At 42.3% G+C, this 14298-nt stretch overlaps 1 protein-coding gene across 4 annotated transcripts in view; it reads right to left on the bottom strand.

Moving 5' to 3' along the window:
• The window catches only part of KLHL14 (kelch like family member 14), a 99907-nt gene that overhangs the window by 52596 nt on the left and 33013 nt on the right, over positions 1–14298 (bottom strand). The gene's annotated exons all lie outside the window — the stretch shown is intronic.

Raw genomic sequence — 14298 nt, 5'->3', positions numbered from 1 at the left:
CTTTGTGGGGCTTAAAGAAGGGAATGGTGGGGAAATAGAATGGTTTCTCTCCCAGAGAAGTCCTTAAGTTTTACCAATAATAACTAAGTCTATCTTGTCCAGAAATATGCAAATCAAACGAGTCTAATGACAGTTGGAATAAGCGAAGGTATGAGCTTGTTTTCAGTACTTGGAATTTCCTTTGTCATTTTCAGTGAAGCAAGGAAGATGGCTTCTCTCTCTTTATGCCAGCTATTAGGGAAACCTTCTCTAAATCCTAGCCTATGTGTGAGAGAGAGAGAGTTTTTGATTTTTTTAAAACTTATTATAAAAAAGTTAAAAATAAAAGGTGAAATTGTAGAAGTCTGTGCTCCCTCCCTCAGGAGTTGAATATGAAACACTTATTAGTAACAAAACACTTGTATCACCATAGATTGAAACCCCTTCCCTTCTCAATACCTGTCATGGGTTTACATATTTAGGAGACAGAGAAAATGAGAGAAACACAAAGACAAGGAACTAATACAGAGAAAAATAGGAAACAATTCAGAATAGTACTTTTTGCTCAGGAAGGCTTATGATCTAACTTCACAGACAAGTTTGAAAGTCCACTTCAAAGTACAAACTGTCTCACTGAATTTCACTGTCATTGCTAGAGGTGTCCCCTTTGTAAAAGAGAGGTCACAGATGTACAGGGAACTGTAAGAGGGTTTTCTGGAAGTAAATTAGTACCTGATTACATTTTATTATTAACCCCAAAGGAGTCCCAAATGTAACAAAGTTCAATATCCTAGCTGAATTGCAAAGACTAAAAAAAAACAAGTTTGTTATAAAGATGGCATCTCCTGAACTATGTAAAAGTAATCCTATAGATGTCCAAGGGATGCAAAGAAGGAGATTATAGGCTGGATCTTTTGCCTTAGAGTGCCAAGAATGCCACTGGTTTGTAACAGGAACTACCCATGCTTTTAGTAAATTCAAACTGCATTTTCCACATATACTTCAATGGAGTTACATGAGGAATAACTCTGACCTACGGGCTTGAATATGGTTCCTCAAACCCTTTCATTGCTTATCAATACATGACTTCTTTCTGCAGCACAACAGCCTTCCCAGTCAGTTAAGAGTATGCCTTTGCTAGGTTTAAAGCATACACCCTTTTATTTAATGATCCCAGTGGGCGTGTCTACAAGAGCACAATTACTGTGCAGTAAACTAAATTACTTTGCAGTAACACTGTGTGTGTGTGGACTGATTTGGGACTAATAATCCACACACAGAGTTAATGCACTTTAATGCCTGAACGTGTAGATGCCAGCCTATTCCTGTTTATTGCACAGTAATTTGCTGAGCAGTAAATTTAAGCCAGCAAAAATGCAGATGTAGACATGCCCAGTGAGCAGGACCCAACTGTACTGTATCCTGTATGAACACATAGCAAGAAGCAGGACCAGCTCCAAAGATATTACAGATAGACAGCCCTCAAAACCATAAGTCAAAACAGCTGATCCCAGGCCTCTCACTATTTGTTCCTGGTCTAGTTTAAGTAAACAATTACAAATCACAGTCAAATAGTATGGCGCCGAATTCACACTTAATATTAACTTCACTGCTTTCCAAAAAACCCAGCCTTACTTTTATGGTAACTGAACACTTAAAAACTAGGTGTACTTGTATCAGAGCCTGGTGTAACTAGAAGCCTTGACAGATATCATAGCTGTCCCACTTCATACATGATAAAATGTGATTGGCCAGCCACGCAATGACAATGTTTATTGCACTATAAAAATGGCAGACCTGCCACAAAAATGGTGTATCCAGGAGAAGGAAGCTGTGTTTGAAAAAGCATCTTCTTTGCCTGACTAGGAAAATTTTACATGTTTCAAACAGCAATTACTATGTTTTGCTGGAGAAAAAAATTAACATGAGGCCAGTCTAGCCACAGCAGAATGGAGCTCAGGGTGGACTAATTTACATGCTGAAACACTTCAAGCAGGGAAGAAGGAAGAAGAAAGAGCAGCTGGCTCCCTGACAACCTACCCAGTGGGGACTTGTCAGGTAGACTTGTGGGAATGGTAATGGGGACAGGGCTGCAGTGGCAACAGGGGTGACTGGGGAGGTGGGGGTAGAACTTCCTGGTCAGTCCTTGGCACCAGAGGCAGTGTACAAACTGCTGTGTCCCTGTTGCTACCCAGAGCAAATGAGAACAGAGCTATAGCTGCAGCAGGGGCTGCCCAGTCAGCTTTTGCTACCCAAGTTTGGCCTGCAGGCAATTGCACTGTCTACTCTAAAGCACCAGCAGCCCTTTAAAGTTCCCAGCCAGCAGGCCACACTGACTGTTGGATCAGCTTCTGTGGCTGCTGCAGTGGCCTTCCATCTTGATCAGCTGTTGACACAGTGGCAACAGCTGATCAGGAGAGCATGTCATTGAGCCTGTGTGACACACTGACAGGTTCCCCAGGAGGTGGGGGAAGCTAAGAAGCAGCGCCCTAGCCCCTGTTGCTTCCTGGCTGAAGAACATGCCTTTATGGCAACTTTGTCGTGCTCCAACCAGGAGGGCTATGCACGTGTGCCAGCCAATACCAGTCTATATTTTGTAGTAATACATACTTCATAGCACCACAAAACTAATGCTTGCCAGGGCCCTATAAGTCATGTTTAGATCTTTTATTGGGTCGGTGCCATGTTTATAGCTTTGCCTCCATAATAAAGATGGCTTGCCAAAAATCGGAGAGATCCTATTTCTTCTTTCCCAAGATACACAAGTGTTGGGGTCAGAGCTACCAGTGACACAGAGCTTGCATGGAGACAAAGGTCTGCATAGATGGCCCCAGTACACTCCTGATTCCTCTGGATCTGTCTCGCAAATCCTATGTAATTTTAGCTTCTGCAAGGATTCTACCCTAGAGCTCCTTTCATGGGTATGACAGGGAGAGGTAGCAATCCAGTCTTTTAATTTGCTAAGCAGCAGTTCCCAAACTCTGACAGACCATGCACCGCCAATTTAAAATGATACGACCTTAAGTACCACCAGCAAATTTTTCAGTTCAACCTTAAGTACCACCAGCACATTTTGGTCATATAAGGTAATTATAATAAATCTGTTAACACGTACCACTGACAGGTTGTCTACGTACCACTGGTGGTACACGTACCACAGACTGGGAACCACTGTGCTAAAGCATTCTGTATGTAACAAAAGATACTAATGGCATTCCTTTACAAATACAAGTAATGCCCTCAGTGTTATATGGCTAAATAGCCAACCTGTAGGGACAATTTCTAGAGAAATCACTAGAAGTTTATGCCTTTTCTACATAAATTGTTTTCTATTAAATTCTATAGGATGATTAAAAATTCTATAAAAAGGTTAGCATTATCTAATCAATTCTATAGATTTTTAAAGAGACCTTTAATTTTTATAGAACATGATTGGTTTCCTGCCTTTGTAATTCTACAAGACATTTCCATAAGGCACTATACATGATCAATTATTTTCTATATTAAAAATCACAGTGATAGCTCTTAAATATTTACTACAGTTTCACGCAGGCCATTGCACTGTTTTATGGTGGGGGGAGCCTACCATAGCAGTCCTTTCTCTGTGAGAGAAAGGCTGATTGTTAAAAGGAAGCAGCTGGGGTGATGCCAAACAATTCCCCCAGATAAAGGGACACTAAGTAAGGGCTTTATTGCCATTATAAATCCTTTTGCTAAGAAAAATAAAACTTCAGAACATTTAAATGCTCATTCCTGGGAGTTCTGCTGTTCATCTGGAAACACTCTGTGAGATGACACAAGAATGATTGCTGCTGCTGCTATTTGCTCTCCATAGATTAAATTTACCCCAGGGCAGAAGGCCCATGAAATGCCCTCTACACTACTAAAGACCTGAGTTTAAGGCTTAAGTGTTGCATAGGGCCTCTGTACCAGGGCATTTCTCTCCTTGGGTAGAAGCTGATGGCAGACAGACACAGCACTGTTCATTCCAACAGTTGTGATTCTGCAGAAATGAAGTTTAAATGAGCTTGTGCATACATTAGCAGTTATGTAGCTGGGAGACAAGGATGGACTGTGTAGCAGTCAGAAAGCAGTGATTTGGATGCCATTGATCAATTTGTTCTGTAGTACTAGCCACCTCTTTTTCCTTAGCAGCTTCAGTCTTTTTGAGACAGTACAGATAAACTCTGCACTAATATACAAAGGTGTACAGGCATTTATAGACCTCTGTTGAACAAAGCACTTAAGCATATGTTCCTCTGGTGAAGACTATTGTGCTTAAGTCCTTTGCTGAATTATGGTCATAGAGGCTAGGGACAGACATTACACATAAACCAGTTTAAGTGATCAAAAACTGGTTTAAATCTGTAACAGAGCAGATGTTCAGTGCACATAAACCAGTTTCAAAATGTCTGAAACCAGTTTGAGATAAACCTGGTTGAATGTAGTATTAGACTAAACTGATTTAGATCAAGTTTATGCAATGTCAGTCCCAGACCCCTTCCTGGTCTAAATTAAACCCGAGTCCCCCAGCATCACATATGCATTGCAACTCTGGGCGGGGCTGTCTGCTGGAGCAAAGCAGGGTTAGCCTGCCCCTCTCCTTCCTAGCCAGAGCACTATCACTGCCCAGTACAGTGGAAATCAAGGGGGGGCTTGTAGCACCCCCCAGCTTCTAGCCTGAGCACTGTAGGCATGTGCCTGCATTTCTGGAACAAAAAGGGAATGTCTATCTACCTCCAAATTGGTTCAAACTTTGCAGGTTAGACTAACCTGCAAAGATTGAATCAATTCAGGCTCAGACTTTTTGAATGTCTGTCCCTAGCCAGAGTGAATTAGGAGTTCATAAATTAGAGCCATGCCTTTTTTTGTTATTGTGCTTTTTGTTCAACACATTTTGATAATTTGATGATAAATATATTTTATTTTTGTTTCAAAACATAGGACAAAACACAGGAGTCAAATTCTGTGTTCAGTTATGCACATGCAATACTACTGCTTTGGTAAGGTCATATGAGTAGGCCTGGAGGCAGATAATGGCTCCATGACCTTTGATTGCATATTTTTCCTTAGCTACCTTAACCTTAACTCTTCACCCAGAAAGCCTCTTTTGTTCGATCTGGCAATGGCTTGAAGTCATTCCAAATGCCTTGCACGTTATTTCAACTGGAAATGCAAATGCAAAAGGTACTTTTATTATCTTTTTAGTACCATTATCGTATATTAATAACATTCCTGGACAATTAATAACTTATTTTAATAACATTCCTGGACATCAACCACTGTGCCTCCTCACCCAGAAATAGTGCAACTGCAGTTCTTCCACCCTCATTCTTTCTTGTTTACCCCAGATAATGGTGTTTTCAATTCTTCTAATTTAAAGTCTTGGAACAAAAGAAAAAATATTTTTTAACAAAAGTTAAAAATTATGGCATAACTGTCAATAAGGAGCTACAACATACCTAACCATCTCAATATTTTAAATTAAACAAGCATTTTTTACTCCCAGTGGAATAAGCTTGATTTGTTTAATAGTGCTTTACCCTTAGTCATCTCACATATAATTTTTTAATTAAAGCTAAACTATGTGCATTTAATACTTTACTTATTTGTAATAAAAATGAAATTTTTAAAATGATGTAGTCACAGATATATAGCTAATGAAAGCTGCAGCCTCAGAGAAAGTCTTTAGTGGCTTATGGGAGTAAATGAAACACCTGTAAGTTTGTGGTTCAAGTGGACAGAAATTCACATTAAAGAAACATCCCAGGTGTCTGTAATTGGCACCTTTATTAAAAACATGGGAAGGGAGCCTAAAGACTAAGGGTGTGATACAAAGCCCCATGAAGTCACTCAAAATACTCCTGGTGGCTTCAGTGGCATTTGAATCAGACTCTATGTCAGCACAAAGACATACATATTTTTTTATCTTTTCAGGTGATTTATTTACAAGGAAAATAAGGCACATTATTGAGATTGGGTGAGGAATCTTGTAATACAATTGCCTTTGATGTTTCTGTTTTGTGAATAATAAGTACTTCATTTTCTTGATCTGATTTCCACATTTCAAAAGCAATGCATTTCTTATTTTTAAAGGCTGTGGCCAACCCAAGATCTGTACTTTATCCTTAGTCCTCTGTCTGGTTTTAAACAACTCTGAAGCAATGGGACTTCCACCATTTCCCATGGGAGATTACTCCACAATCTAATAGAGCTCAATGTCAGGAAGTTTTTTCTTAATATTCAACCATAATTCATATCCATGAATTATGAGCTCCTGTCAACATCACATACATTGAGGCAATCTTGTAGCCTGGTTCATTTAAAATTATATGCTCTAGTTATGCAGGATTTCTGTGTAATAGGTAAAATGCCTTTTTAAAGTCAATTCACTATTATTAAATTCAAAATTAACACTTTTTTCTTAGTTTGAATGGCTGCATCTCAGTTACACATCCCAAAAGGTGAGCATTTCCCAAATAAGAGTGAAGCGACTGAAGAATATGCAAAAATAAAGCTGTCTGGTATGAACATATTAACTCTTTTATGAAAATATATACTCCGGTTCCATTAAATGAATGTAACAGCTCATATTACATATGGTATAAGGCATTATGCTTTTTTAAACAAACCCACACATTGCAATTTGCTTAACCTTTCATTCCTGTTCTAAATAAAGAAAAAAGGGAAGAAAAGAAGAGAAACCACATGGACATAGAGAAAACAGACAAGAGAAAGAAAATGAATTGTACTATGTTCCACAAATGATAAACCTCAGCAGCCCAGCAGAGAGCATAATCCAATCCAGGCAAAGGCTGGGAATCTAATATCTACACCTCCTGCCATTAGTTTTAATGCCATCCTTTAAATTATCAAAGCTCAGACAAGTTACCAAAATGTACTTTGGAAATGACTGTGTAGTAAAATGACACTTTCCCACCTTTCAGAAGGAAACTACTTTTTGTTCTTTGAAAATGTGAAGGGGAAAATGTATGAGGAGTGTTTCATTTTTTAATATAAACATGATTATTGTGGTGTGATTTTTTTGTGATGAGAATAGTTTGCTCAGCTATGGGTACTCTGTCATCCTGTTTGTAACCCATTTGTACAGATATAAAAAGTTACATTAGATACAGAAAAAACAAGCAACCAGAAACAAACTGGAGTTCATTTTCATCTCAATATATGCCTGGCTCCCAATAACACTACATAAATCCCAGTGCAAGTAGATGAGAGTAAACACATTAATTTTACCTGAAATCATGTAAGAAACAAAAAACCATGTTTGCGGTTAGAGTACAGTGCATACAATTCAAAACAGCTTTGCAAGAAAGCTGTTCCAGCTGGCTGATGCTGCAGAGGAGAAGATTCTCCTACCAGCTGTGGACAGAGAGCATTAAGGGAAGAAAGGACAGAGCAAAAAGAGCTGGTCATAACATTTTCAGTTACATTTTCAGTTATATTTCAGTTCATTAAAATATGCAGTTTCTTTGAAGCCTATGACCTGGTAGCCAAGGGACCATCCAATTGGTTTGGGTGGTGAAAATCAGTTATTCCGACCCCCAGTCTGCCTGACTCAGGAGTCACTCGAGATGAAAAATTCTGCTCTGAATCAAGCAGAGCAGAGTCTCGAAACTGACTTTCACACATCCACAGATTTTGATCTGAAAATGGACATTTGGACACTATTTGTTTTTTCTAGCCCACTGGAAAAGTTTTTAGTCTTTACTGGAAAAAGCCTAGGAAGTTGGTGGGAAACAAAATTATTGTCTCCCCATCTTAACTGGAAGAGGAAATAGAGAAGGATAGGGAGACTGAAGCTAATCCAAAGTGGGCGTTAAGGCAAGGGTCTTGACTTACTTTCAAGGGGAGGGCAGGGCCCAGCACCTCCGACAATCATCAGCTTTAAATATGGCACTCAATTGTGTAGAAATTTCGCAGTAGAGTCTAATATAGAATCATGCGAAATCAGCATATTCCTCAGTTGCTTTGGATATGCCCCCTTCCCTAGCAGAAGCGACCCACTTTGTGGTCTGCACCAGTCATGCAGCCCACAATCTCTCAAGCTACAGAGGGCTTGGAGGCAGCCTCTGTCCTGAGCTTGCGTTCCAGGTCAACTTTCCAATATTGCAGGTTTGCAATTTCATGGCAATCTCATGGCTGGACATGGGCTGTGAATCTAACCCACAGAGAGTAATTTTAATGTTATCGTGAAACGAATGACTGCCAGAGCAGTTTTCAAGGTTGGAGGTGCTCACGCTTCTTCATATGTATGAGAAGAGCAGCAGCCTTCCATGTATACTGGAGTCTGGAGGGCTAGGAGCTTAGAAGGCCATTGAGAAGAGGGACAGAGTAGTCAAGAGATAAAGGCACAGATAAGGATTTCAGGAGAGGCAGAGTTAAGGCAATGGTGCAGAAGTGTTGACAACAAGATATATAATGAAACAGGGGATATGGAAGAAGAAGGAGAGCTCAGAATCTAGAATAACACCACATTTATGAATTAGGAAGGCATACAGACCGTCTCAACTGAGATGATAAAGGGAAGGAATTGATCTGATGCTTTGCTTAGAACAGTGATTCTCAACTAAGGTGCTGTAACAGACTGGGGTGCCTTGAAATCCTTTCAAGGGTGCCATGAGGTTAGCACAACGTTAGCATTGTTAGATGTGCAGACATGATTCACAAAATAAATCCATAGTTTTCGCATAGGAATCCATAGTGTTAAAAACAGTCTGACCTGCTGTGGTCTTTCTGAATTCTTTGCAACAGAAGAATTGCTCTATTATTTTCCTGTGGTCAGAAGAGTAAAAACTAAGAGCTGACATTTTCATAGATTTCATAGATTTCATAGACATTAGGGCTGGAAGGGACCTCGGAAGATCATCGAGTCCAGCCCCCTGCCCAAAGGGCAGAAAGTCAGCTGGGTTCATAGGACCCCAGCAAGATGAGCATCCAGTTTGCTCTTGAAGGTGTTCAATGTAGGCGCTTGAACCACCTCTGGTGGCAGGCTGTTCCAGACCTTGGGGGCTCGGACAGTAAAGAAATTCTTCCTTATGTCTAGCCTGAAACGGTCTTGTAGTAGTTTATGACCATTCGACCTAGTCGTCATCCCTTGGGGTGCTCTGGTGAACAAACGTTCCCCCAGATACTGGTGGTCACCCCTGATAAACTTGTAGGTGGCCATCAGATCACCCCTGAGCCTGCGCTTTTCCAGGCTAAAGAGCCCCAGGGCTTTCAGCCTGTCATCATAGGGTCTGCTTCCCTGACCTCTGATCATGCGCGTGGCTTTTCTCTGGACTCTCTCAAGTTCTCCACATCCTTTTTGAATTGTGGAGCCCAAAACTGGACGCAGTACTCCAGCTGCGGCCCCACTAAGGCCGAGTACAAGGGGAGAATGACGTCCCGGGATTTGCTTGAGAAGCATCTATGGATGCAAGCCAACGTTTTGGTCGCTTTACTAGCCGCAGCATCGCACTGCAGGCTCACGTTCATCTTGTGGTCAATGACGACCCCCAAGTCTCTTTCTTGCATAGTGCTAGCCAACATAGCACTGCCGAGCCTATAAGGATGCTGCGGGTTTTTCTTCCCAAGGTGGAGAACCTTGCATTTATCGGCGTTGAACACCATCAGATTCTCGTCCGCCCACTTGCTGAGCCTGTCCAGGTCAGCCTGGATCACCCGCCTGTCTTCTGGTGTGGATGCTTTGCCCCAAAGTTTGGTGTCATCGGCGAACTTGGCCAGTCCGCTTCTGACTCCAGTGTCCACATCATTAATGAAGATGTTGAACAGTATGGGTCGAAGGACAGAGCCTTGGGGGACCCCACTGGCCACAGGACACCACGATGAGTGACTTCCATCAATTACTACCCTCTGGGTCCGACCCCGGAGCCAGTTTTCCAGCCAGTGGATCGTGGAGGACCCAAGGCGACAATTGGCCAGTTTCTCTAAGAGGTGATTATGGGAAACCAGGTCAAAGACTTTTTTGAAGTCAAGATATATGACATCAATTTCTTCTCCCTTGTCCAGGTGATAGGTCACCTGGTCGTAGAGGGAAATGAGACTGGTGAAGCAAGACCTACCCGCAACAAACCCATGCTGGCTATCCCTCAAGATGTTGGCGTCGGCCAGTCCATTAAGGATGGCCTCTTTAATAAACTTTTCTAAGATCTTCCCCGGGATAGAAGTCAGGCTAGTGGGCCTATAGTTAGCCGGATCCACTTTCCTCCCTTTCTTGAAGATAGGCACCACATTGGCCTTCTTCCAGTCTTCGGGCACTACACCAGAGCGCCAAGAGTTTTCAAAGATCCATGCTAGAGGCTGGGCTATGATGCTCGCCAGCTCCTTGAGTACCCTGGGGTGAAGATTGTCAGGGCCGGCTGACTTGAAGGTATCCAGCTTCTCAAGATGTTCCTTCACGAAGTCAGCATCAATGGAGGGCAGGGGATCACCCTCACCTGGACTTCCCTGTCCCATAGCGGGCATGGGCGTCCCATGGGGCTGATGAAAGACCGACACAAAGTACCTATTTAATAGGTTGGCTTTTTCCTGGGCGTCAGTTGTCAGTTGCCCCATCTGGTTCAGCAGGGGTCCAACGTTGCCCCTGCTTTTCCTCCGGCTCCCCACATATCTGAAAAAGGACTTTTTATTGTCCTTGGTGCTCAAAGCTAGCTGGAGTTCAGTTGCAGCCTTGGCTTTCCTGGTCTGCTCCCTACAGGACTGGACCAGTGCAGAATAATCCTCCTTGGAGGTGACTCCCATCCTCCATCCTTTGTAGGCCTTTCTTTTTAGCCTCAGGAGGTCTGCTAGGTCCCTGGAGAGCCAGGGGGGCTGCTGTGCCCTCTTGCTGCCTTTCGCCCGAGATGGAATAGACTTAGTTTGTGCATTGAGGATCGCTCCCTTGAGGAGCAACCACTCTTCTTGCACTCCCCTCTCCCCGTGGTCATGGTCCCTTAGGGCCTCACTGACAAGCCTCCTGAGCTTGTCAAAGTCGGCTTTCCTGAAGTCAAGGACTTCCGTGTTGCTGACTGACTTGCCAGCTTTTCAGCGGATGGTGAAGGTGATCAGCTCGTGGTCGCTGTCACCCAGCTTCCCATCGATCACTAGGTCGCCGACTAGGTCATCCCCAGTAGTCAGTACCAGGTCGAGCAGCGCTTTGCCTCTCGTTGGCCCATAGACTTCTTGAGTCAGGTAGAGGTCATCCACGCACAAGAGGAAGCTTTGCGACAGCTCAGATTTTGCTGAGCGATCCTCCCACGAGATGTCCGGGTAATTGAAGTCACCCATGACAACCATGGTCCTGGAGCATGCGGCCTCAGCCAGTTCCCGGGCAAACTCCTGGTCAAGCTCAGGACTTTGGGTGGGAGGTCTGTAGTAGACTCCCACCATTGTGTCCCCTGTGCCGTGTTCCCCACGGATTTTAAACCAGAGGGTCTCCAGCCGTCCACCCTGGTTGCCAATATCGGCTTGCAGGGACGTGTAGCTTTCCTTAACATAGAGAGCTACACCCCCGCCCCTTTTCTCTACACGATCCCTCCTGTACAGGGTATAGCCATCTATACCCGTGGTCCAGTCATGGGTGGAGTCCCACCAGGTCTCCGTTATCCCTATGACATCATAATTGTTTGCATTGAGCAGGAGGATGAGTTCCTCCTGCTTATTCCCCAAGCTCCTGGCATTTGTGTACAGGCAAGCAAGTGCCCCCTGGGGGGCTCCTTCCTTGCTCACAGATTTTGCCAGGGCTGGGGCAGGGGTGGGCTCCCTTACATGCCTTGACCTGGTGGCTTTGCAAGGATTGCTCAGCGGGCCAGCAGTGGCGGTAGTGCCCCCGTCCCCCAGCGGCCTTAGTTTAAAGCCCGGTGGAGCAGGTCAGCCAGTCTGGCTGAGAAGAGCCTCCTCCCTAGGGGAGAGAGGTGGAGGCCATCTAAGGGATACTTCAAGTCTAAAGAGGTTGAGACCCACTAGCTTAGAATCATAGGGTTGGATGAGACTTCAAGGTAATTTAGTCCAACCCTCTGCATGAATGCACGATGTACTATGTCTGTATAATCCTAGACAAATGCCTATCCAGCCTCTTCTTGGAAACCTCCAATGAAAGGAGGTTCCAACTTTCCTGGTCAGTATTGTTTTTTGGTCCTGACAGTAAGGATGTTTTTTCTCCGTAGTCTGAATCTAAATCTGCTCTGCTGAAATTTAAACCTAGTGCTTCCCAACTTTCCCTCTGCGGTGAGGGAGAACAGTTGCTCTCTTTCTTGTTGGTGGCAGCCTTTTATCTATTTGAAAACTGTTACCATGTCTCCCTCAATAACCTTTTTTCCAAAATAAACATACCTTGTTCTCACAACGTTTCCTTGCACAGCTTGTATTCCATCCCCATTATTATCTCTGAGCTCACCTCTGGATCCTTTTCAGTTTCTCTACACCCGAAAATAAAACTCAGGACTACAACATTCCTGGATTAAGCTTAGACAACACTTGTACCAGAGAATCACCTCTTTCTTTAAAGGTTTTAGCTGAACACAACTGAAATGAAGTTTGAAAATTACCAGTCAAGCCAGTCACAGAGGGAAGAAGTTATCCAAAGATAAGTGCAGTTAAATACCACTAGGGTGCATCTACACAAGATGCTTAATGCACTTTAGACTAATTCTACTGTGCATTAGCATGGCTGGCAAAAAACATGCCAATGCGCTAATGCACAGTAGACTTAATCTAACATGCATTAACATCACATAAAAAGCATTCATCTATGCTAATGCGCAGTATCACCAATTATGGTGCATTAATGAACATGTAGACACACCCCTGGAGTAATATTGGTAGCTAAGGACACTGTAATCAAAAAGAAAAATATGCAGGTTCAAGGAAGAGGGCTGGAGTTTCTTGACAGTTATTTAAAACTGTACTGCAGGAGAGAATAATATTTAACACACGACCATGGCATGCATTTTGACAACTTGCTATATTTTCACTCATTCTTAGAACTCTATCTGGCTCTTAGATATGCAGGTGTGCATCATTAATGGTAGTTGCATGGTTGAATTCCCATGTATCATGCTCAGAATGGGAGATGTGTGGCTAACCTCCAGCATGTCACACAGAAAGTTGCTCTCTACTATCTTTATGCTTCTCAGAGCTATATTGTCACTTGCCTGCATGCTGTAAACCTGTGGCTTGTTGGAAATGTATGTGGGCATGTCAAATGAGACCCCTAAGTTAAGTTACTTTTATATTTGATTGCCTCATATTAGTTTTAATCAGTATTAATGTCTCATTTTATGTTTATTTCTTTTTTATTTTTCACCCTTTAAAATGAGCAATAAAATATAGAAAAAATTTAAAATGTTAAATTCAATGTAATTAATGTCTTATAAGAATGTATTAAGGTGTGTGTGCATGTGTGTTTGTGTGTGTAAGTGTGGGCATGCTTGGGGCCAGGGAAAGTCACTACTTCTATAGATATCCATAACATTTATTAAATTCATCTAGTGGGTAGCGCTAAGGCTTGTGCTTCAGAAATATGCCAAAGCTTGCTCAAGCTTTTCAATGCAGTACTGAAACCAACCTTGACATAGCACTGAAGCAGAAGCCCTAATGTTTGAAACTGCTCAAAGAATGGAGTGAAATGCATGAAATTTATCAGGGTCACCAAAAATTGTTCACTGAGATAAATGTGTGTGATGAACATATGTGTATAATTTACACATGGATATAATACAAGCTGTAAGAGGGTATAACAAGGACATGTCAGGAGATTTCATTTCCTCCTTCATTACTCCCCTGCCTTCATCACAAGTCCTTACTCCTATAATATGATTACCAGTCAAGTAGGGGAAAAGACTAATTCTGGCAGAAGAAATTTCCAAACACTATTCCAATTTGCTCCCTTTGTTTAATTACAAAGAAGAAATGTTTTGCAAAGGCACAAAAGGTGGGCATTAGTAAGTGCCTAGCTCACATTTGTATCTTTGAAAACCTCTCCTAAGAATCTTAAATGTAAAGGCATAAAGCACAAGTAATATTATGAAAGTGAAAAACGTGTAAGGAAAATCTGAAGAAAAGTTTTAGGCATATATAGGGGAAGGTAGCCACACATTTACAAATATATTAAGGGCCAAGAGGTATAGGCTGTAGCCATGTTGGTCTAAGGACATAGACAGACAAGCTTCTTTGGGTAAATCCAATATCTTTTATTAGAACAACTGAAATAGTTTCAAAGAAGAATTTTTCCATTGATTTTAGTTGGTTTAATAAAAGATATCAGATTTACCCAAAGAACCTTGTCTGCCTTAAGGACGAAGATATATTTATTAACCCCAA

Source organism: Alligator mississippiensis, chromosome 3 (assembly GCF_030867095.1).
Source record: "Alligator mississippiensis isolate rAllMis1 chromosome 3, rAllMis1, whole genome shotgun sequence".
In the NCBI taxonomy this organism is placed as follows: Eukaryota; Metazoa; Chordata; order Crocodylia; family Alligatoridae; genus Alligator; species Alligator mississippiensis.
Note: the sequence above shows the minus strand (reverse complement) of the source record. Positions and strands in the feature narration are given on the sequence as shown.